The 22,879-nt window shown below is 49.1% G+C and overlaps 1 protein-coding gene across 3 annotated transcripts in view; it reads right to left on the reverse strand.

Moving 5' to 3' along the window:
• The window catches only part of LOC138280126 (NFX1-type zinc finger-containing protein 1-like), a 1,298,750-nt gene that overhangs the window by 139,042 nt on the left and 1,136,829 nt on the right, over nt 1-22,879 (reverse strand). The gene's annotated exons all lie outside the window — the stretch shown is intronic.

Raw genomic sequence — 22,879 nt, forward strand, 5'->3', positions numbered from 1 at the left:
GAACTGGAACAAGGGACACCTTAGTGTCTCTGGCACTTCCTGGAACTTCAACAGGGGTTTCTGTAACAGAGCCCTGTGTATATACAAACATGAGTTCCAAATGCAGGGGGAGACATGCAATACATCAGTGTTATGGGAAACAGCTATAAGGAGGGACAGTTGCCCAAAGAAGAGGTTGGGGGAGTGGGTTAATGGGTTCTGGAAACAAGGGCTTTTACTCTGGTTAAATTGGAAGTATTGAGGAACTAGCATGACGTTTATCCTAAAAGGAAGGCGGCGGTGACAGTGGAGTGGGGTTTTGAGTTGGGTTTTCGACTTGGTTATTAGGGTCCTAGAATCAGACACACTGCAGACTATTGCGCTCATTTACACAGCACCTGATGGTGGTTAGAGCTAAGTTGAAAAAGGAAGTCTTGGAAGGCAGAATGGCAGGTCCCTTTAGTTCTTGGCCTTTACCTAATCTTATGGTTTTTCCATTGGGGGGAATAACCAAGAAAATAGCAGGTGGGTTTAGGCTTATCCCCGTTTCTCTTGGCTTGAAGAAGCTTCTGTTAACACCTTCATTGCAAGGGAAGACTTGGCCTACAGTTTGATTCGTTGGACGTAGCCATGGCCTTCGTTTACCAGACTGGCGCAGGGGCTGAGTGTGCAAAATGTGACATCAAATCTGCATTTCGTCTGCTCACAGTTTATCCCTCTGATATTCCTCTGTTGGGAATTTACTTCCAACAACAGTTTTTTTTTACCAAGGTTTTCCTATGGGTTGTGCTGTTTCTTGCAGGCTGTTACAGTTGTTCAGTTCTTTCCTGCAGTGGTGCTTTACTACTCATCCTGGTCATGAAAGAGTTACTATTTATCTAGATGACTTTCTTTTTGTAGGTGATGCCAATACCAAAGTTTGTGAATCAGCACTGCAGGCTTTTTATGCAATGGCAGAAGACCTAGGGGTCCCATTGACCCCAGCAAGAACGGAAGGCCCCCGTACACTACTGGTATTCTTGGGAATACAGTAAGACACAATCAGGATGGGAGCAAGTTTGCCAGCTGCTAAGGTGCAAGCATTTGTCAGTTTGTTACACCAGTCCTTACAGGCAAGCAAGATACAACTTAGACAGCTGCAGCAGTTGTTAGGTCATCTCAATTTTGCTTGTCGGGTGGTTAGAGCAGGAAGAGCATTCTGTTGTAGACTAGGCTTTGCGATGGCAGGCGCATCTCTGTCTCACCACAGCTTGCAACTTTCTGCAGACTTGAAGGTGGACTTAGAAGTGTGGCTGGTTTTCCTAAAAGGCTTTGGTAAGGTGTCAATGTGGTCATGGAGGAGGATTTTCAACGGCAGGTTCACATATTTTTGGATGATGAAGGTTCTGAAGGTTTTGGGATATTTTGAGATGGCAGATGGTGTGCTGAACTATAGCCGCAACACTGGAAGACTGAAGGCAGGAGCATTGGCTATTTTGAGTTCTTCTCTTTTTTAGTGGCTCTAGCAGTGTGGGGGTAACAACTAGCAAACAAATCTGTGCTTTTCCACGTGGACAATAGAACAATTGTTGATTTGGTTACAAACACGAGCATGTAAAGTTGACAGGTGAATCTATCAGAATATTTTTAACCTATTCTAAAACGGATCAAACAGGTAAGGGCAGCAACATTCTGTTTCACAGGATTGGGGGCATTATATGCCCAGTGGAGGCATGGCAGCACTTCCAGCAGGTTGGAGGGGCTCAAGGGGATTTCATTTTTAGGCACTATGATGAAACTAGATGGACAGAATGTAGGAAGTTGGTCTGGTGTGTGGTGGGTACCCAAGCTACTTACACCTTATACCAGGTCCAGGTATCCCCTCTTAGTGAAGTGTAGGCAGTGTCTAGAAGCCAGCCTCTCTAGAAGTAGCTGTGGATGAGCAACCACCGCTTATCTAGGAGACATGCAAAGCTTATGCAAAACCACTGTTGTCACACAGCACTAACACACATGAGAGAAAACACTCAGTTATACAAAAAGAAGGGTACTTTATTTTTAGAACACAATACCACAAAGTACTAGAAGGGCAACCCTCCAATAGGAGGTAAGTAATACACTAAATATATACACTAGTAAACAGTAATAGGCATAGAAAAGGTTAGAAAACAGTGCAAATCCAATAAGCAATAGTGACCCTAGGGGAAGCCGAAACCATATACTAAAAAAATGGAATGCGAACACAGGACCCCCACTTAGGTAAGTGGAACGTGTAGAGGGGAGCTGGGAGTACTAGAAAACCACAGAGGTAAGTAACACAGTACCCCCCAGCGACCAGGAAAGCAGGAGTAAATAACTGGAATTTCTCCACACCACCCAAAAGGAAGAAAAAGAAGAAAAGAAGACACCCAGAGAAAACTGCAAGAAACTAGCAGTGGCTTCCTGGAGAAGAAGACCTGTGGAGAGAGGGGCTGCCGGGGACCAGCAAGGCCCAGGAGGACTCAACCCAGGAGGGGGAGTCAGAGATACACACAGCAACACAGAGAGTCCACAGGAGCAAATGCAGCACCCACAGGGTTCCCACAGGATGGGGACACAAAGTTGCAGAAGGAGCCCACGCAGCACTGCAGAAAAAGATCCCACGCTGCAGGAGAACCACACAGAGGCTGTGCATCGCAAGAAGGAGTGCTGGGGACTGGAGCTACATGTCGCCTGAAGATCCCTAGGAGGAGATGCAAACAAGCCTTGGCAGCTACAAGAAACACGGTGCACAGGGGTACTGTCCTGCGTTGGAAGGCAAGGGCTTACCTTCACAAAAGTTGGATAGTTGGCAGAGAGGACCAAGAGGACTATTCCCGACCACCACCCGTGATGCAGGATCCACGCAGCTCAGGATGAGAGGAGATCCACGCAGCCGGTCATCATTGCAGCAGGTACCTGCGGATGCAGGGGAGTGACTCCTTCACTCCAAGGGAGATTCCTTCTTTCTTCTATTGCAGACTGAAGACACACTGCCCTCAGTGCATGCACAGCTGGTGGAAATTTTGCAATTACTGGCAGGAGCCCTGGAAACAATGTTGCAGAAGAGTTCTTCTTCTTGGAGGCAGCTTGTCAGGTCCTGGACATTCCAGTCACAGTTCCGGAGGCCAGAACTCAAAGTAAAGGTTGCAGAGGAGTCCTGATGGAATCTCGCAAGCCGAATCTGAGGACCCACCCAAGAGAGAGACCCTAAATAGCCCTGAAAGGGGGACTGGTCACCTAGCCAGGTAAGCACCTATCAGGAGGGGGCTCTGACGTCACCTGCCTGGCCTGGCCACTCAGATGCTCCCAGAGTTCCCTGCCAACCTTGGAAACAAGATGGCAGAACCCAGGGACCCTCTGGAGGAGTTTGGAGCACCACCCCTGGAGTGGTGATGGACAGGGGAGTGGTCACTACCTTTTCCACTGTCCAGTTACGTGCCAGAGCAGGAACTGGGGGTCCCAAAACAGGTGTGGATTGGTTTATGCACAGAGGTGACCAAATGTGCCCTTCAAAGCATACCAGTGGCTTGGGGAGGCTACCCCTCCCAAGCCGGTCACACCTAAGGGAGAGGGTGTTACCTCCCTCTACCAAAGGAAATCGTTTGTTCTGCCTTTCTGGGCTTCATAAGCTTGGACAGCCTGGAAAACCCTGTAAGACTGGTGGTAGCAATGCTGGGGGTCCTCTAAAGAGCACCAAAAGTGCATGGAATCATACTTCCAATACACACAACAGTATTGGGGTATGATTCCGACATGTTTGATACCAAACATGCCTAGGTACGGAGTTACCATTCTGTAGCTGGACACAGGTGCCTATGTTCAGTACACGCATAAAATGGCTTCCCCGCACTCACGAAGTCTAGGAAAATGGAGCTGGAGTTCGTGGGGGCACCTCTGCTAATGCAGGGGTCCCCTCATACACACAGGTACTTGCACCCTGCCTTCTGGGCTAGGAGGGCCTGCCATAGGGGTGACTTACAGTGACTTGCTGCAGTGAACTGGTAGTGAAAAGGGTGCATGCACCCTTTCATGCAGGTGGAAATGGCAGGCCTGCATAAAGGTTTGTATGGACTCCCCATACCATATACTACAGACTTACATGGGGGCACCACTGTGCCAAATGTGGGGTGTAAAAACCAAGTTAGAAGGGAGAGAGCATAATCACTGGGTCGTGGTTAGCAGGATCCTAGTGAACACAGTAAAACACACTGACAACAGGCACAAAATGGGGGCATCCATTCCAAGAAAGAAGGCTCTCTCCTACACAGCAGGTCAAGTTTTAGCAGTTATGAGACACGTTTTATTGTTTATGGGGGAAATCTCAGGTAAATTTGGGACGCACTACTTTCATATTGGTGCAGCATCAGCAGCTGTGTGAGGGGGGTTCTCTGTAGGTGAAGTAAAATGTTAGGCAGATGGTCCTATAACTGCTGTTTACGCTATATTAGAAGCTTAGACGGGTTGTGAACAGAATAGCCTGGGTAGGATTTTTCTTGGTGGCAAAAACAGGGAAACAGTTGAGGGCCTGGCTGGGTAGGTGGGACTCAGGGGAAAGATGGTTGAGGTGGAGTTCTGGAGGGCAGAGTAGGAAGCAATGTGATTAGGAGGAATGAGTGTTTGTCTTGACTTTGGGGTACTGTTTTGTTTGAGGGTGAATGTTTAAGGGTGGGGGGTTAGAAATTATGTTGTGTTAGTGAGTCTGGTTTTGTTTAGTTATGCTTGGTAACTTAGTATGAGTCTGCATACTTGTCCTAATCAAGCAGCCTTTTAATATAAAATTGCATGGTTATTGTGCCTTCCCGTCCAATTGGGTACTGGGGGTGCCATCCCACGGATGTCCACCCCTGGGGATATTCAGGCAGATTGTACAAACACCAGGGAAGCGAGGTTGGCCATTGGACAGTTTAGGGTCAGGGACGGGATTAAAGCGATACTTAGGTCACTGTCACTTGGGTCACTGTCCTTCCTAGCACAGGTGGTCCTGGAGGTAGGAGCTGCATAATAGGTCCCCCTCCGTCCCTCATATCAGAGGCTTGATTAGGCTTAGCTTTTGGGTAGGTCGGCAGACTTAGTTGTCGCTAAGTACAGGTTGCAGAAAAGGGAAACCTACAGACAGGATGGAAGGGTTGAGAGCCTTGCTGGGTAGCCGGGGCTCAGGGAATGCAGGGGGCAGGTGGTTGGGGTAGAGTTATGGAGGGCAGGATAGAAAGTTAGGTGATTAGGAGGAATGAGTGTTTGCTTGACTTTGGGGTACTGTTTTGTTTGGGGGGAAAGTTTAGGGTGGGAGGTGTTAGCAATTCTGTTAGGAAAGCTGATCTTGGAGAGCTGCTTGTGCTTTTTCTGATGGGATGTAAATCCGTTCAGTAGTTTTTGAGAAATTAGGTGTAAAAAATAATTGTGTATTTTGGCAGCTGGGCTCGTGTGAGTCTCTGCGACAATTGTGGGAGCGCCAATTTAAAAAATAGAGCATTCTGATTGGCCCAAGGAGCTTTATTTCTCTTGGGGCATCTCGCTCTGGCAGGAGTGAGAATTCTGTGAGAGCAAGCGCTCTGATTAGCTGCCAGAAACATGAGAATAATGTTGCTGGCAGTCATTACAGGTCTCAGGGACTCCTCGGAGAGACACTCCTGTGGCCACAAATGGCAAAAAAAGGCCATAATCTAGCAAGACTCCACCAGGGTTAAAAAAAAAAAAAAAATGGCAGCCGGGCTGCATTTATTCATTATGTGCTGCCCCCTCCCTGTGCCTGGAAAGGCCCCAAGGTGCCCACCCCTTGGACCGATCTTGAAATTTATGGGGAGGGAGGCCACGTGGCCCCCTTTCCAATCCTCTAAAGGCCCCTGGGGAGCATATCAGGCCAAAAATGCACAAAATCAGGAGGGGATGCATGCCACCCCTCCCCAAGCCTGAAAATACCCCAAGGAGCCCAACCCCGGGCCAATTCCTTTCAGGAAGGGGGGCACTGAGCCATTAATGGCCCTGAAGACGCCATCCCCAGGGCTGCCTCACAAGCTATATCTTGGGGTGCCCAACCCAAATTGCTGCTCCCTGCATGCCGAAGCAATTTTTTCATCTGTTTCTCTGCCCACTTGACAGCGTACAAGGAAACATATGAAAAGTCCGCTCCTAGCGGGCCACCCTCACTTCCTCCATTTAAATTGTGTGGTGCGGTTCCTATTATGAAACAGGGTTGCACGTTTGGGATAGCAGAACTTCAGAATGTGGGGGACTGAGCCCTTCTACACTATATATCGTACACATCCTAACAAAGCAGCCTTTTACTTTAAAATTGCCTCGTTATTATGCCTTTTCCGCCTGATGCAGGCTTACAATTGGTGTAAACGTCTCTAGCGAGGGGAAGGGAGTAGTCATTTCGACATCCAAATGCAAATCAAGCTGACTAGGGGAAGCATCATTTACACGTGCCTGTCAAATTGTAAAAAGGAGCATGAACAGCTGGCAGATTTAAATATACACAGTAGAAGGGGTGAAGGAAGACTGTGTAGGGTTATTTGTCTATCATTGGTTAATCAGCCATAAAGCCTACACTGCCGTAGTGACAAGTTTAAAATAACTGCAGAGGGGAAACAATCTTCAGCCAGCCTCCTCTGTAATCAACTGGTCGCTTTTGTGCCACTGGTCGCTGTCATGGCGTAACCCCTCACCTGAACCCCATCCCTACCAGCCCACATTCAAACACAGTCCCCTGTTACTGCTTCCATGCTCTGTTGCTACACACGTTTTGCTGTCGCTGCAGGATTGCCATTATTTGTGAGATGCTGTCTACAGAACAAGACGCTCTCAATGTTAATCCTGGCTCTTCCAACTTAACCATGCTGTGTTATATTTCGGCAAAGGCTTTAATTTGCATGTGACATGGTTCCTTTCGAAACGGAGGGCGCTTACAAAAAGTTAAGTGCTAATGATAACCCTACATAAATACATGGGGATTATATAAGTGTGTGCTTTGAAACCTTGACAAGCATTCAGTCTGTCACGGGCACTGTCTGCCCTACACACATTTTCTTAGGAAATATACCATAAACTAGGTGTTCACTACAAATGTACAAGCTGGTGCTGTCCAAAGATTTATAGCTAAGCACATCGAGGCGTTCCTTGTGTTACAATGAAAAGAGTACAATTAACTTGAGGTTTACATTTCACCCTGTACCACAGATTGCCGTTTCGATGCTGTAAATCACAAAGGATTAGGTACCCAATTTACCTACATTTGTTTTATTTTATTGGCATTTGTGATGTTAACAGAAATAACCTAAGCGCTCTTCGGGAAACAGCTCTACTTCCCGAATTTCTGACAAAATATTCTCGTGGTGCAGCGGAAGAGAATATGTAAATTGATCAGTGAAAAAGCCCTCGAAGATGTTTGTTGTTTCCGCTGTTATAGCGGACAGAGAGGCCTGGCCGCCTAAAGTGATTGTAAACCTGGCCTTGGAGTATTGTTCACTTTTGACCACGTTTTCTTATCAATTACAATTCACCGACGTCCTCCCTAGAACAAGGAATCAAAACCTTAAAAAAACATGCAGCAATCTCATTTTAAGACGCTGAGGAGGGCTGGGTATTTTTAGATAGAAACACACACATTTAAAAAGACAACAAAGCACATCTGTTTGAGACCCTTCAGATCAGACATTTTGAAATAATGGAGAATCCACATGTTTTAGTGGAGCAGAAGAGTTTATAAAGGTGCCTTAGAGTCAGCCTTCCACCCTGGACTCTGCTTTCCCCTTCAGCTCTTTCTGTGTTTACCTCTTGGTAATCGAGATATTTTACACGGAGTGTTTTTTAATCTCCACCCTCCCTCCCCCACCACACGTGCTGCCGAACTGTCATGGTACTGATTAACCCTTCCAGTGCTAAACATTCGATATCTCCTTTTTGAAAAGGCCAATTTTACCATCTAAGAGGAAAGAATGGGGTATTGTTGTTCTGCTCTTGTGCCACTTTCAGACACGCAGGCCTGGCTTGGGGTGTAAAGTTCAAACACCCCTCCCAAATCAGAGCACACCAGTTTTGAACTGAAAAATAGGCTGCCTGATTGAATGACTGGGTCAAGTAGTGACAAATTTCAATTCCAACTGATACTCGAGACTGAAGCGTGAATTGTGCTAAAAACCATGTTTACGATGTCAATGGAAGAGCAAATGTGCGGATTTTTAGGCTGAGCGCTGTAGGAAGGTAGCCTCTTTCTAGCCTTGTTACCCCCACTTTTGGCCTGTTTGTGAGTATATGTCAGGGTGTTTTTACTGTCTCACTGGGATCCTGCTAGCCAGGGCCCAGTGCTCATAGTGAAAACCCTATAGTGTCGGTGTGTTTGATATGTGTCACTGGGATCCTGCTAGCTAGGACCCCAGTGCTCATAAGTTTGTGGCCCATATGTGTTCCTTGTGTGGTGCCTAACTGTATCACCGAGGCTCTGCTAACCAGAACCTCAGTGTTTATGCTCTCTCTGCTTTTAAAATTGTCACTGCAGGCTAGTGACTAATTTTACCAATTCTCATTTACACACTGGAACACCCTTATAATTTCCTTGCATATGGTACCTAGGTACCCAGGGTATTGGGGTTCCAGGAGATCCCTATGGGCTGCAGCATTTCTTTTGCCACCCATAGGGAGCTCGGACAATTCTTACACAGGACTGCCACTGCAGCCTGAGTGAAATAACATCCACGTTATTTCACAACCATTTTACACTGCACTTAAGTAACTTATAAGTCACCTATATGTCTAACTCTCACTTGGTGAAGGTTAGGTGCAAAGTTACTTAGTGTGTGGGCACCCTGGCACTAGCCAAGGTGCCCCCACATTGTTCAGGGCAAATTCCCCGGACTTTGTGATTATGGGGACACCATTAGACGCTTGCACTACATATAGGTCAATACCTATATGTAGCGTCACAATAGTAACTCCGAGCATGGCCATGTAACATGTCTAGGATCATGGAATTGTCACCCCAAGAGACAATTCCATGCATCCCCGGGTCTCCAGCATAGAGCCTGGGTACTGCCAAACTAACTTTCCAGGGTCTCCACTGCAGCTACTGCTGCTGCCAACCCATCAGACAGGTTTCTGCCCCCCTGGGGCCTGGGCAGCCCAGTCCCAGGAAGGCAGAACAAAGGATTTCCTCTGAGAGAGGGTGTTACACCCTCTCTCTTTGGAAATAGGTGTGAAGGGCCTGGGAGGAGTAGCCTCTCCTGGCCTCTGGAAATGCTTTGAAGGGCAAAGATGGTGCCCTCCTTGCATTAGCCAGTCTACACCGGTTCAGAGATCCCCCCAGCCCTGCTCTGGTACGAAACTGGACAAAGGAAAGGGGAGTGACCACTCCCCTGACCAGCACCTCCTAGGGGAGGTGCCCAGAGCTCCTCCAGTGTGTCCCAGACCTCTGCCATCTTGGATGCAGAGGTGTGAGGGCACAATGGACAGCTCTGAGTGGCCAGTGCCATCAGGTGACGTCAGAGACCCCTCCTGATAGGTGCTTACCTTTCTCTGTAGCCAATCCTTCTCTGTGGGCTATTTAGGGTCTCTCCTGTGGGCATCTCACCAGATAACAAATGCAAGAGCTCACCAGAGTTCCTCTGCACTTCCCTCTTCGACTTCTGCCAAGGATCGACCGCTGACTGCTCCATGAAGCCTGTATAACCGCAACAAAGTAGCAAGAAGACTACCAGCAACATTGTAGCTCCTCATCCTGCCGGCTTTCTCGACTGTTTCCTGGTGGTGCATGCTCTGAGGGCTGTCTGCCTTCGCCCTGCACTGGAAGCCAAAAAGAAATCTCCCGTGGGTCAACGGAATCTTCCCCCTGCTAACGCAGGCACCAAACTTCTGCGTCACCGGTCCTCTGGGTCCCCTCTCATCCTGACGAGCGTGGTCCCTGGAACACAGGAGCTGGGTCCAAGTGTCTTCGACAGTCCAGTGGCCCTTCTGTCCAAATTTGGTGGAGGTAAGTCCTTGCCTCCCCACGCCAGACAGTAATCCTGTGTACTGCATGAACTGCAGCTGCTCGGGCTTCTGTGCACTTTTCCAAGACTTCCTTTGTGCACAGCCTAGCCCAGGTCCCCAGCACTCCGTCCTGTATTGCCCAACGCGCTGAGTTGGACTCCAACGTCGTGGGACCCTCTTTTGTTGCTCTGAGTCGACGGTCGTCCTCAGATCTTCTAAGTGCCTGTTCAGGTGCTTCTGCGGGTGCTGCCTGCTTCTGCGTAGGCTCTCCGTGTTGCTGAGCGTCGCCTCTGTCTCCTCCTCCAAGGGGCTACCTCCTGGTCCTTCCTGGGCCCTGGCAGCACCCAAAACCTTCAACCACGACCCTTGCAGCTAGCAAGGCTTGTTTGCGGTCTTTCTGCGTGGAAACAACTCTGCATCCTCCAGCACGTCGTGGGACATCTTCTGATCAAAGAAGAAATTCCTGGCACCTTCCGTTGTTGCAGAATCTTCGGCTTCTTCCACCTGGAGGCAGCCCTTTTGCACCTTCATCTGGGGTTTAGGGGGCTCCTGCTCCCCCTGGACACTTGCGTGACTCTTGGACTTGGTCCCCTTCCTTTACAGGTCCTCAGGTCCAGGAATCCATCTTTAGTGTTTTGCAGTCAGTTGTTGTCCTTGCAGAATCCCCTATCTCGACTTTACTGTCTTTCTGAGGTAGTAGGGTAACTTTACTCCTACTTTTCAGGGTCTTGGGGTGGGGTATCTTGGACACCCTTAGTGTTTTCTTACACTCCCAGCAACCCTCTACACACTACACTAGGCCTGGGGTCCATTTGTGGTTTGCATTCCACTTTTGGAGTATATGGTTTGTGTTGCCCCTAGGCCTATTTCTTCCTATTGCATTCTATTGTGTTCTACATAGTTTGCACTACTTTTCTAACTGTTACTTACCTAGTTTTGGTTTGTGAGTATATATTTGGTGTATATTACTCACCTCCTAAGGGAGTATATCCTCTGAGATACTTTTGGCATATTGTCACTAAAATAAAGTACCTTTATCTTTAGTAACTCTGAGTATTGTGTTTTCTTATGATATAGTGCTATATGATATAGGTGGTATAGTAGGAGCTTTGCATGTCTCCTAGTTCAGCCTAAACTGCTCTGCTATAGCTACCTCTATCAGCCCAAGCTGCTAGAACACCTCTAATCTACTAATAAGAGTTAACTGGACCTGGCAAAAGGTGTAAGTACCACAAGGTACCCACTATAAGCCAGGCCAGCCTCCTACAAGCGTGCAATCACTTTTAACCACGCTCATCACATTCATTCATTCCTGGGCTTGCCTTTCAAAAATAAATCACCTGATGTCATTGGTAAATGCTTTACATTTGTCCCACCTTGAGACTGTTTTTGTCATGCCTTGCAGACTGCCTCTCTTACATGGATTATTGCACGATTGCTGATATACTTCAGCATGGGCAAACATTTTTTTTGTCCCTCCCCTTCATGCTGCATGGTGGCCACGGCACTCACAGTGTAAACAGACACAACAACAGACACAACAGCATGAACTCGAGCGGTGGTATTGGGGCGCTGCTCATATTGTTTACATTTACGTAATCAGTCATTTCTTGTGGTTCTCCTCTTAAACACTTGAAATTGGTAAATGCTTTACGTTAACCAGTAATCCCGAAAGCAAACGTGTCTCTAGCGACACGCTGGGAGAGCCGATACTACAATATTCACTGCACTCAGGAAATTCACCCGATAATGCTTTGCAGGGCATTACTTTTACAAAACATTTTTGCTCATAACTCAGCCCGTGGTGGTCCTAGGACAATGGGATGACCTTCAAAACACTCTGGGGGTCATTCTAAGTCTGGCGGCCGGCGGAGGCCGCCCACCAGACTTCCCCCTCCGAAATACCGCTCCGCGGTCGAAAGACCGCGGAGGGTATTCTAAGTTTTTCCCTGGGCTGGCGGGCGGTCGCCAAAAGACCGCCCGCCAGCCCAGGGAAAAACTCCCTTCCCACGAGGATGCCGGCTCGTAATCGAGCCGGCGGAGTGGGAAGGTGCGATGGGTGCTGTTGCACCCGTCGCGTATTTCACTGTCTGCCAAGCAGACAGTGAAATACTTGTAGGGGCCCTCTTACGGGGGCCCCTGCAGTGCCCATGCCTTGGAGGATTCAAAAGGGCGGCGGTACACTGGCGGGAGACCGCCAGTGTTGCCGGTCCGACCGCGGCTTTACCGCCGCGGTCAGAACGCCCTTCGGGGCACCGCCGGCCTGTCAGCGGTGCTCCCGCCGACCCTGGCCCCGGCGGTCTAAGACCGCCGGGGTCAGAATGACCCCCTCTGTCTGTCTACGTCATCTCTGGGACCATACACTAGGTTAGTGGGGACCGCAAAATAATAACCCCTCCCACCATTCAATGTTTTTTAAGCTTTCTCATGGCTAGAGCTTTTGTATTATCACTGGGAGATGTTTTGTTTCAAAGTCCTTATTTGTAATATTGTTGTAGGCTTGCTTGCCCTAAAATACGTCCTCTACGGTCTAAAAATATGGTTGTACTGCATTACTTTCACTGTTTTTGGGGTTATATCACCTAGGGACTAACAATATGGTTACATGACCTTGTTTCTTACAAATGATATTTAAATTATGGTGCTCTCTAGGGGCTGTCTTGGGTATTACAGTCTAATGCCAAAAGTTTATTTCTGATTAAGGTTGACATGATAATTGTACATTTTTTTACTTTTCATCCGTGGCGTGGTCTCCCTTAACTTTTTGCCTCTGTTCCCCAGGTTGTTGATGTGTGCCAGACTCTGATTTTGCTGTTTTTGTTACTCTGGGCACTTTACCACTGCCAACCAGTGCTAAAGTGCAAGTGCACCTTTACAAAATGTGAATGTGATTGGTTTATCCGTGATTGGCATATTTGATTTACTAGTAAGTCCCTAGTAAAGCGCACTAGAGGTGCCAGGGCCTGTAAATCAAATGCTACTAGTGGGCCTGCAGCACTGGTTGTGCCACCCACATAAGTAGCTCTTTAGTCTTGACTCAGACCTGCCATTGCAGTGTCTGTGTGTGCAGTTTTACCTGTAAATTCGACTTGGCAAGTGTACCCACTTGCCAGGCCTAAACCTTCCCTTTTCTTACATGTCAGACACCCCTAAGGTAGGCCCTAGGTAGCCCCAAGGGCAGGGTGCAGTGTATGGTTAAGGTAGGACATATAGTAATGTGTTTTATATGTCCTGACAGTGAAATATTGCTAAATTCGTTTTTCACTGTTGCAAGGCCTGCCCTCTCATAGGTTAACATGGGGGCTACCTTTAAATCTGATTAAAGTGTAGATTCCCTTTGGGAGCGGATGGACATTTGGAGTTTGGGGTCTCTAAGCTCACAATTTAAAAATACATCTTTTAGTAAAGTTGTTTCTAAGATTGTGCGCTTGAAAATGCCACTTTTAGAAAGTGAGCATGTTCTTGCTTATACCATTTCTGTGACTCTGCCTGTTTGTGGATTCCCTGTCTGGGTCAGTTTGACAGTTGGGCTGGTTGCACCTCACACTAGACAGTGACACAAAGGGAGCTGGGGTGTAGCCTGCATATCCTGATGAGCCATCTGTGCTAGGAGGGAGGGGAGGAGTGGTCATTCACACCTGAAAGGGCTGTGCCTGCCCTCACACAATGCAGTCTCCAACCCCCTGGTGAGTGTCTGGGGCCTGGCCTGGGCAAGGCAGGATTTCACATTCCAAAGAGACTTTACTTTGAAGTAGGCCTACTTCGAAGGAGAAACTGGGTATAAGAAGGGCACCCAAAACCACAGACTTTAGGAACACTTCTGGAAACAAGAAGGAACCTCTGCCTGGAGAAGAGCTGAGGAGAAGTGCTGCCCTGCCTGTGACTGTGCTTTGTGGAGCTACCCTGCAGTTGCTGCTTCTGCCAGAGTAAGACGGCAAAGACTGGACTTTGTGTGCCTTCCATCTTGTGAAGAAATCTCCAAGGGCTTGATTTAGAGCTTGCCTCGTGTTGTTTGAAGTCTCAGGGACAACAAAGACTTCTCTCTCCCAGCACCGGGAGTCTCTGGAGAGACTCCTGCTCTGACAAGTGGTGCCCTATCCAGTCCCTGGACCCTTGAAAGGAAAGCTGGTAGAAATCCAAGGAAATCGACTTTGGACGACTTCGGACCAACGCCGCTGCTGAATCAGGTGACGCCGCCTGCACCTGATGCCGTGACTGTCGCTGGAACGCGACGCTCTTGGCAGGCCCGACGCCGCTGCAGCCCCGCTGAAGTCCGCGACTCCGTGGAAGTCGCCGCACCACGTCGTGACCAACGCCTCTCGAAGTGCGCGGATTCAACGTTTCGCACAGACGCCGCGATCTCCGACTTCGCGCATCGGCTTGTTTTCACTCTTCACCAAAGGTACTGTACTTGGGGGTCTACGCGACTCCGTGTCCGGCGCCGCTGGTGTCGGCTTGTTGGGAACGACTCCGTCACGACGCTGTGTTAACACCTCATCGAAGCATTTTTGTTTCTAACCGCTATTTTTGAGTTTAATCTTTAAAAAATTCATAACTTGACTTGTGTATGTTGGATTTTTGTCGTTTTGGTCTTGTTTTGTTTAGATAAATATTTCCTATTTTTCTAAACTGATGTTGTGTCATTTTGTACTGTTTTCATTAAGTTACTGTGTGTGTTGGTACAAATACTTTAAACCTAGCACTCTGGAGTTAAGCCTACTGCTCTGCCAAGCTACCAAGGGGGTAAGCAGGGGTTAGCTGAGGGTGATTCTCTTTTACCCTGACTAGAGTGAGGGTCCTTGCTTGAACAGGGGGTAACCTGACTGTCAACCAAAGACCCCATTTCTAACATATATATTTTAATAATCTCTCCTTATTACAATTATGACCATGATTCAGGCCAACTACATATTACATTATATTTATATTAAATCCATATTACACTATGACTGTTTGAACACTCTTGATAGCCAGCCAGGAAATCTGACGGTGGGATGGTGAAAGTGGTATTCTACTGAAATTTAGCATGGCAGATTTAAGTTAGGATACTAAATGGCAACATTTTCATTTTTTGCTTCAAACAGAGGAAGAAGGTAAATGGAAGTGCTTTAGTTATATGCATGGCCACTGGAATTATGTGGCAGGACAAGACGAAATTATGAGGCAGGTTGACCAATTTATGTGGCAGGAAAACTACAGTTGAACAACTTACTTGCCTTTTCTGGTAGAGACATAAACTAGCCACAGACTCCTTACCTTAGAATTCTCCCCAGGTGCCTGCAAGAAGCAGGAAGCTTAAAACTGACAGGGAGAGTAACTCAAAAGAGAGAATGTACATCTCCAAGAACACCAAAGGGGAAACCTGAAAAGAGGTGTAGGAAGTTGGCTCTGAATATACTATCTCAAAGTAAGAGATAGCGTGCACAGAGTCCAAGGGTTCCCCTTAGAGGTAAGATAGTGGCAAAATTAGATCATTCTAATGCTCTATTTTGTGGTAGTGTGGTCGAGAAGCAGGCTTATCAGAGGGTAGTTTTAAGCATTTGTTGTACACAAACAGGCAATAAATGAGGAACACACACTCAAAGACTTAACTCCAGGCCAATAGTTTTTATATAGAAAAATATCCTTTCTTAATTTATTTTAGAACCACAAGATTCAAGATTTGAAGTAAATACATAAAATGCAAGGTACTCCACATAGGTAAGTAAGGAACTTTGAATTAGAGCAGTAACATACACAGTTTTAGTTAAAATGGCAATAAGCTATTTTAAAAGTGGACACTGCAAAAATCAACAGTTCCTGGGGGAGGTAAGTATTGGTTAGTTTCTCAGGTAAGTAAGGCCCTTACAAGTTCAAGCTCCTGGGAATAGGCTGCCCATCGTTGGGGGTTCAAGGCAACCCCAAAGTCACCGCACAAGCAACACAGGGCCAGTCAGGTGCAGAGGTCAAAGGAGGGTCAACAACACATAGGTGCCTATGGGTAACAGGGGTGCTCCGGTTCCAGTCTGCCAACAGGTAAGTACCTGCGTCTTCGGAGGGCAGACCGGGGGGGGGGGGGGTTTGTAGAGCACTGTGGGGGACACAAGTAGGCACACAAAACACACCGTCAGCAGGACAGGGGCGGTCGGGCGCAGTGTGCTTAGCAGGCGTCAGGTTTTCAATAGGAATCAATGGAGGGACCCGAGGGTCACTCTAGCGGTGCAGGCAGGGCACAGGGGGGCTTCCCGGGCCAGCCACTGACTGGGCTAGGCAGAGGGTCGCCTGATGGTCACTCCTGCACTGGCGTTCGGTTCCTTCTGGTCCTGGGGGCTGCGGGTGCAGTGCTTGGTCCAGGCATCGGGTTCTTTGTTCCAGGCAGTCGCGGTCAGGGGGAGCCTCTGGATCCTCTCTGCATGCGTCGTTGTGGTGGTTCAGGGGGGTCGTCTCAGGTTACTCACGAGGTCGCAGTCACCTGGGAGTCCTCCCTGCAGTGTTGGTTCTCTGGAGCTCGAGCCGGGGTTGTCGGGTGCAGAGTGTGAAGTCTCACGCTTCCTGCGGGAAGAGTGAAGTCTTTGAGAGTTGCAAGAAAGTTGAAAAGTTGTTGCTATTTTGGAACAGTGCAGCTGTTCTCTGGAGTTTCTTGGTCCTTCGGGTTCAGGGCATTCCTCTGAGTCCTCAGAGGTCGCTGGTCCCTGTCGGATGCATCACTGTGCAGGTTCTTTGAGTCTGGAGACAGGCCGGTAGGGCTTGGGGCCAAAGCAGTTGTCGCGTCCGTCATCTCTGCAGGGCTTTCAGGTCAGCAGTCCTTCTTCTATGTGTAGTTTGCAGGAATCTGATTTCCTGGGTTCTGGGTCACCCCTAAATACTAGATTTAGGGGTGTGTTTAGGTCAGGAGGGCAGTAGCCACTGGCTACTGTCCTGGAGGGTGGCTACACCCTCTTTGTGCCTCCTCCCTGAGGGGAGGGGGGCACATCCCTAATCCTATTGGGGGAATCCTCCAATCTCAAGGTGGAGGATTTCTAAAGGCAGGGGTCACCTCAGCTCAGGGCACCTTAGGGGCAGTCCTGACTGGTGGGTGACTCCTCCTTGGTTTTCTTATTATCTCCTCCAGCCTTGCCGCCAAAAGTGGGGGCAGTGGCCGGAGGGGCGGGCATCTCCAATAGCTGGGATGCCCTGGGGTGCTGTAACAAAAGGCATGAGCCTTTGAGGCTCACCGTCAGGTGTTACAGGTCCTGCAGGGAGAGGTGAGAAGCACCTCCACCCAGTACAGACTTTGTTCCTGGCCACATAGTGACAAAGGCACTCTCCCCATGTGGCCAGAAACTCGTCTGGTTGTGGCAGGCTGGCAGAGACTGGTCAGCCTAGCACTAGGAGTTGGACTGGTATTCAGGGGGCATCTCTAAGATGCCCTCTGGGTGTATTTTACAATAGATTCCACACTTGCATCAGTGTGCATTTATTGTGCTGAGAAGTTTGATACCAAACTTCCCAGATTTCAGTGTAGCCATTATGGAACTGTGCAGTTCATGTTTGACAAACTCCCAGACCATATACTCTTTATGGCTACTCTGCACTTACAATTTCTAAGGTTTTGCTTAGACACTGTAGGGGCATAGTGCTCATGCACACATGCCCTCACCTGTGGTATAGTGCACCCTGCCTTAGGGCTGTATGGCCTGCTAGAGGGGTGACTTACCTATGCCACAGGCAGTGTGAGGTGGGCATGGCACTCTTAGGGGAATGCCATGTCGACTTAGTCATTTTCTCCCCAAGCTGTGAGGCAGGGTGTATGTGCTGAGTGAGGGGTCTCAAGGGTGGCATAAGACATGCTGCAGACTTTAGAGACCTTGGTACAAGGGGTACCATTTACAAGGGACTTATCTGGGTGCCAGGGCTGTGCCAATTGTGGGAACAAAGGTACAGTTTAGAGAAAGAACACTGGTGCTGGGGCCTGGTTAGCAGGGTCCCAGCACACTTTCAATCATGACTGGCATCAACAAAAGGCAAAAAGTCAGGGGGTAACCATGCCAAGGAGGCTTTTCCTTACAAGAGGTATAACAGAACTGAGACACATGGAGCCAATCGACAGGAGACACGAAAGGTTTGCCATAAGCATGACATACATTGGTCAAATGAGGAGGTCTGGAAAATACATGCCGAGACACCCATAAAACAGATATAGATGTAAAGACATGGATGTGTCCACATATATGCCATTTATAGATATGCATAGGGCTAGTTTGCCACATATGCAGAGATAAACATTTAGACATAGACTAATGAAGTAGAAATGACACAGAGATATTCATGCCTACATGTATAATATAGAGAGGAACATACAAAGAAGAGTGTTGATCAACAACAACAACACAGGAGTAAAAGAAAAGAGGGAAGATAGAGAGTACACTCCTGAAGAAAGAAAAGCCAGCCAAGCAGGAAAACCGATGCTAGTGAACTAAAAGTTGAAAAAGGTTGGTAGAACCACCGACTGATGGAAACCAACTGAAATCTTATGGTACATGAAAAGGATCAACACGAGGCAGACAAATGCCACATGAGTACATGCAAACCATAAAAAGGGTAAGACAATGGCAATGACAATCCAGCAGACAGAAAAAAGTTGCTGAAGAAAGGACCGAAGGAAAAAATGGCAGAATCCCAGAGTGTAGGAGTCTGGCCTGGCTTATAGTGGGTACCTGATGGTACTTACACCTTGTGCCAGGTCCAGTTATCCCTTATTAGTAGATTAGTAGTGTTCTTGCAGCTTAGGCTGATAGAGGTAGCTAAAGCAGAGCAGCGTAGGCTGAACTAGGAGGCATGCAAAGCTCCTACTATACCACCTATATCATATAGCACTATATCATAAGAATCACATTACTCAGAGTTACTAAAAAATAAAGGTACTTTATTTTAGTGACAATGTGCCAAAAATATCACAGAGGGTATACTCCCTTAGGAGGTAAGTAAAATACACAAAATATACACACAAACCAAAATCAGGTAAGTAAACAGAAAAGTAGTGCAAACACTGTAGAATACAATAGGATGCAATAGGCCTAGGGGCAACACAAACCATATACTAAGAAAGTGTAATGCAAACCACTTAGGGACCCCTGGCCTAGTGTAGTATGCAGAGAATCGCTGGGAGTGTAAGAAAACACTAACGGTGTCCACGATACCCCTCCCAAGACTCTGAAAAGTAGGAGTAAAGTGACCCTACTTCCCCAAAAACACACTAAAGTCGTGATAGGAGATTCTGCAAAGGCCACATCTGACTGCAAAGCACTGAAGATGGATTCCTGGACCTGAGGACCTGTAAAGGAAGGGGACCAAGACCAAGAGTCATTAAAGCGTCCGGGGAGGCAGGAGCCCACTAAACCCCGGATGAAGGTGCAAAATGGCTGCATGCGGGTGGAAGAAGCTGAAGATTCTGCAACAACGGAAGGTGCCAGGAACTTCTCCTTTGGTCAGAAGATGTCCCACAGCATGCTGGAGGATGCAGAGTTGTTTCCATGCAGAAAGACCGCAAACAAGCCTTGCTAGCTGCAAAGGTCGCGGTTGAAGAAAAAGGGTGCTGCCTGGGCACAGGAAGGACCAGGAGGTCGCCACTTGGAAGAGGAGACAGAGGGGGCCCTCAGCAACACAGAGAGCCCACGCACAAGAAGGCAGCACCCGCAGAAGTACTTGAACATGGGTTCAAGAAAACTGAGCATGGCGGTCGCATCAACACTACAAAGGAGGGTCCCACGAAGCCGGTGGTCAACTCAGCGAGTTGAGCAATGGAGGACGGAGTGCTGGGGATCTGGGCTGTGCTGTGCATGAAGAAATCCATGCAGAAGTGCACGGAAGCCCTAGCAGCTGCAGTTCACGCAGTACACAGGATTACTGTCTGGCGAGGAGAGGCAAGGCTTTACCTCTGCCAAATTTGGACAGATGGACCACTGGACTGTCGGGGTCACTTGGATCCAGCACCTGTGTTCCAGGGACCACGCTCGTCACGATGAGAGGGGACCAAGAGGACCGGTGAAGCAGAAGTTTGGTGCCTGCGGTAGCAGGGGGAAGATTCCGTCAACCCACGGGAGATTTCTTCTTGGCTTCCAGTGCAGGGTGAAGGCTGACAGCCCCCATAGCATGCACCACCAGGAAACAGTCGAGAAAGCCGGCAGGATTAGCCGCTACAATGTCGCTGGTAGTCTTCTTGCTACTTTGTTGCAGTTTTGCAGGCATCTTAGAGCAGTCAGCAGTCAATCCTTGGCAGAAGTCAAAGAGGGAGATGCAGAGCAACTCTGGTGAACTCTTGCATTCGTTATCTGAGGAATAGCCCACAGGAGAGACCCTAAATAGCCCTCAGAGGAGGATTGGCCACCTAGAGAGGTAAGCACCTATCAGGAGGGGTGTCTGACATCACCTGCTGGAACTGGCCACTCAGAGGTCTCCATTGTGCCCTCACACCTCTGGATTCAAGATGGAGGAGGTCTGGGACACACTGGAGGAGCTCTGGGCCCCACCCCTTGGATGGTGATGAACAAGGGAGTGGTCACTCCACTTTCCTTTGTTCAGTTTCGCGCCAGAGCAGGGGCTGGGGGATCCCTGAACCGGTGTAGACTGGCTTATGCAAGGAGGGCACCATCTGTGCCCATCAAAGCATTTCCAAAGGCTGGGGGAGGCTACTCCTCCCCAGCCGTTAACACCTATTTCCAAAAGGAGAGGGTGTGACACCCTCTCTCAGAGGAAATTCTTTGTTCTGCCTTCCTGGGACTGGGCTGCCCAGTGGGAAGGCATCACAGCAGCCACGAGGCGGTGAGTACAGTTTCAGAATCAGAAAATTGCGCTTGGTGAGGTGTTATGTGGGTGGGGGATGTGGGCCCGTGGGTGCCCCTAGGCCAGGACGAACATGGCAGGGTAGGTTCCATGTTGGGCAGTCTCTGATGCACTCCAGCCCCAGATATGCTAGTGGGCATCTACTACTGGGCAGGGTCCTGTGGGTTTCAGGTGTGCTGCTATTGGCGTTAGGCATTTCACTCCATGGCCTGGTGACTAGCATTGTAACTGGTAGTGCATGGCCTAGTGCATAGGGCTGTTCCTGTGTGTTGTGTACGCCAACGGTGTTGTTGTTGCTGGCAGTGACCAAGTGTATCCTCTGTCTAACCCCCTTTTTGTTTTGTCACCCTGTCCTTGTGTGCATTAGCATCATCTGGCGGAGGAGCACAGGCACCCGCGACGAAGGGACCTGCATCCCACATGGCCCAGGAGGCCGAATCCACCGAAAGTGAGGGCACCAGTGGGACGGAGTGCGAGGGGAGCACCACGGCAGAGACTGGAGGGGACAGTTCTGGCAGAGACACCGCCTCCGGAGGAAGCTCCCTGGTGGTGGTGGACACCTCTGTGGCCACCCCAACTACAGGTACAGCTGCCACCCCCGTACCAGCACCGTCCGAGGCTGTAGGGGAAAGGCTGGAGCCTCCCCCATCACAGGCAGTACCGCCGCCAGCACCGCCGCCAGAACTGCCACCAGCACCGCCGCCAGAACTGCCACCAGCACCACTGCCAGCAGCAGCAGCCCCAGTGGGCAGCCGTCTGAGGCTGGAGGGGAAGGGCTGGAGCCCCCCCCCACCACAGGCAGCATCGCCGCCAGCACCGCCACCTGCACCCCACCAGCACTGCCACCTGCACCGCCGCCAGCACCACTGCCAGCAGCAGCAGCCCCAGTGGGCAGCCGTCCGAGACTGCAGGGGATGGGCTGGAGCCTCCCCCCACCACTGCCTGCACCGCCGCCAGCAGCGTCACTGCCACCACTGAGCAGCCGTCACTGCCGGCGGGCAGGGTGTAGTCATGCCTCCATGGGCTGTAGTGCATCCTGGCCCCTGCAAAAACTGTAGGTGTGACACCCAGGTAACAGACTGTGACCTTGCACTCCCCAAGATCTGCATCACAGGGCACAAAGCCCCCTCCAGAACCAGTGGAAGAAGGCATCCACTCACCCCCTCCTTGCCAGGATGAAGCGCACTGGGCACAAGGCCCCCTCCAGAACCAGTGGAAGAAGGCACCCACTCACCCCCTCCTTATCAGGATGAAGCCCACTGGGCACAAGGTCCCCTCCAGAACCAGTGGAAGAAGGCATCCACTCACCCCATCCTTCCCAGGATGAAGCACACGGGGCATTATGCGTCCTCCAGAACAAGTTGAAGAAGCCATCCACTTGAGAGACTGTGGCCTTGCACTCCCCAGGACCAAGCAGTGGGCAGACCACCCACTAGAGAGACTGTGGCTTTGCACTCCCCAGGACAGAGTGCTGGGCAAGTGCCCCCCTCCAGGAGCAGTGGCGTTGTACCATCTTCCGGCTGAGGTGCCCCCCTTCCCCCTGAGGTGCCTGTGTATTTTCAAACTCATGCCTGTAGGAGGCTGGACTGGCTTGTAGTGAGTACCTAGGGGTACTTGCACCTTGCACCAGGCCCAGTTATCCCTTATTAGTGTATAGGGTGTCTAGCAGCATAGGCTGATAGATAATGGTAGCTTAGCAGAGCAGCTTAGGCTGAACTAGGAGACGAGTGAAGCTCCTACAGTACCACTTAGTGTCATATGCACAATATCATAAGAAAACACAATACACAGATATACTAAAAATAAAGGTACTTTATTTTTATGACAATATGCCAAAAGTATCTCAGTGAGTACCCTCAGTATGAGGATAGCAAATATACACAAGATATATGTACACAATACCAAAATATGCAGTAATAGTATTAGAAAACAGTGCAAACAATGTATAGTTACAATAGGATGCAAAGGAGACACATAGGGATAGGGGCAACACAAACCATATACTCCAAAAGTGGAATGCGAACCACGAATGGACCCCAAACATATGTGACCTTGTAGAGGGTCGCTGGGACTATTAGAAAATAGTAAGGGTTAGAAAAATAGTCCACCCCAAGACCTTGAAAAGTGAGTGCAAAGTGCA

The sequence above is a fragment of the Pleurodeles waltl genome, chromosome 2_2 (assembly GCF_031143425.1).
Source record: "Pleurodeles waltl isolate 20211129_DDA chromosome 2_2, aPleWal1.hap1.20221129, whole genome shotgun sequence".
Taxonomy (NCBI): Eukaryota; Metazoa; Chordata; class Amphibia; order Caudata; family Salamandridae; genus Pleurodeles; species Pleurodeles waltl.